The following is a 2,472-nucleotide window of genomic DNA, read 5'->3' as shown; positions in this document are numbered from 1 at the left end:
TGCATCCCATATTTCATACACTTTGATCCAGTGATAGTGAATTTGTTACTATTTTTCTTTCAAGGCAGGATTTGTCTGTGTAGCCCCGGCTGTCTTGGAACTTGTTCTGTAGAATAGGCTTGCCTCAAAGTCAGAGATATACCCATCTCTATGTCCTGAGTGCTAAAATTGAAGGTTGTTACTATTCTTTAACAGATGGCAAACAGAGTCTTTCTTCCATCTTGCTCCCTCCCTGGTGCTTGAACTCTGGAGAACTTGGTGTGTCATTCACTTATTTACTTTTCTCAGGTCTTTGATTAAATGTCACATTGACAACCTTAAACCATGCACCTCAACATTAGTGCTTAGTTAGTATCTGTTTTCCCTGGAATTTCCTGTGATGCTCTTGATTTTCATTTCTTCTAGTGTATTTACCAACAATTAACATTGTATACTCTGTTTCTTCATTGTTTGCCACAAGCACCCTACCCACTGGGCCATCCCCTCATCCCATTTGTATGTGTGTGTGATCACATATGTGTGTGGATATGCTTACCGATGTGGGTACATGGGTAGGCCAGCGGTTGACATTAGGATGTCTGACCCTCTCTCCTTGCTTCCCTGTCTTATTTTTTAAAGTTCTTATTTAACCTGAAGATCATCATTTAGGCTAGACGGGCTGTCCAGTGAGCCCATGGGGTCTATTTGTGTCTGACACCAAATGCTGGAGTTATGGCATATACATTCATGTCCGATTTTTACATAGGCTCTGGGGATCTGAACTCAGGTAGGTCCTCATGCTTGTCCTCATGCTTGGACAGAAGGCAATTTATCCATGTCACTTTTTTGTTGTTTGTGCCACTCTTTCAGAATGTAAATTCAAGAAGGATAAGGATTTCACTTAGTTCACCTCTGAAATATACAAATCTTGCACAGAGTTGGCAGTTAATAAATATCCGTGGACTGATGAAATGAATGAAAAGAGGCTTATCCATGATCCTTGTCTTGGCACTACGGATTTGGCAGTGAAGAAGAGAGATCTAGTTACTGTTCATAAGATAATTATATTCACTTGCTAATTAGCATTCTTGCTTTCTCTAAGGTATAACTCAAATTTCTTTTTTCATCCTTAAAAACAAAATGTAATGAGAAAGAGGGGAAATATATAATGATGTGGCATTGCAGTAGGTAAGGAAAGGGAAGGGTAAATGCTTGAAGATATAACATGTTAGAAGTAATAGCCCTGGTTCTACAGTAGTATTACCAATAACAGAGCTCAGTTAAGGAGCCTTCAGGCACAGGAATCTCCAAAATTAGTTCCGTGGTCTGTCTTTATAATGTACCATAAAGTAAAGGAAGTAAAGATTCAAGACAAAATTCCAGGATAGGTGGTAGTCACACAGACACTTCAAAACTCTTTTTAAATGGTTTTAAATAATTTTTTGAGCATTTCATATATTGCATTTTGTTTATATTTAGCCCTATTTCTTCTCCCAACTTGGCCTAGACACACCCCCACCTCTTTGCTCTCCTACCAACATCACGTTCCCCCTTTTAATAACTCATGGAGTCCAATTTGTGCTGCCCATATACTCCTTGGTATGAGGCTGTCCGCTGGAATGTAGTCAACTGATCAGGAGACATTCTGTTAAAGGAAACTGAATTTTCTTCTCTCAGAAGTCATCAACTGTCCATAGCTCTTCAGTTTGTGGTGAAGGATGATGAACCCCCTCCCACTTCACGGTAAAATGTTGACTGACTTGGTCTTGTATAGGTAACCACAGTTGCTGTGCGTTCATGAGTACTACAGTCCTGTAATGTCCAGAAGATTCTGTTTCACTCCAGTACTTCCAAGACCACCAACTCTTACCACCTTTCCATCACTTTGATGATCCTGAGCTTTGGGGGTGGGGTGTGACATAGATGCTTCAATGTGGCTGAGCACTGTACTGACATCTATTCCCCATAGTTTGACTAGTTGAGAACTTCTGCATTAACTAATATTCACTGCCCAATGAAACTCCTCTGATGACGACTGAAAGCTGTATCAGTGTAGGATTTTACAGACAATTATTTAGCAGGTAGTTTGATACTATGTCCTTTTATAGAATAATAGTAGTAGGTTCACCCTTAGGGTCTATATGCTCCCTACAATGATCTTGAGCAGATTTACAGTAGCAGACATGTATTTCCTTCTGTGGAGAAGGTCTTGAATCCAATCAGGAAGTAGTTGGTTATCTCTCTAACGTTTGTGCCAATAGTGCACCGATAATCATAACTTGTCACATTCATCATCATTATAGTTCATGGGGTTTAAAGCTGGGTAAGACTGTTGATAACTTCCCCACCAGAAGCCTGCATAAACTTTCTAGTACTATGACAGCTAGCCAGCAGGAAGCTTCCTGGTCCAGAGCAATAGTCTGTTGCAAATCAGTGTGTGTGTGTGTGTGTGTGTGTGTACCAGGGTACAGTCTTTGGTATTATTTCCTCTCT

This window comes from Arvicanthis niloticus, chromosome 2 (assembly GCF_011762505.2).
Source record: "Arvicanthis niloticus isolate mArvNil1 chromosome 2, mArvNil1.pat.X, whole genome shotgun sequence".
NCBI classification, from domain to species: Eukaryota; Metazoa; Chordata; class Mammalia; order Rodentia; family Muridae; genus Arvicanthis; species Arvicanthis niloticus.
The sequence above is the reverse complement of the archived record's forward strand: the minus strand, read 5'-3'. Positions refer to the sequence as shown.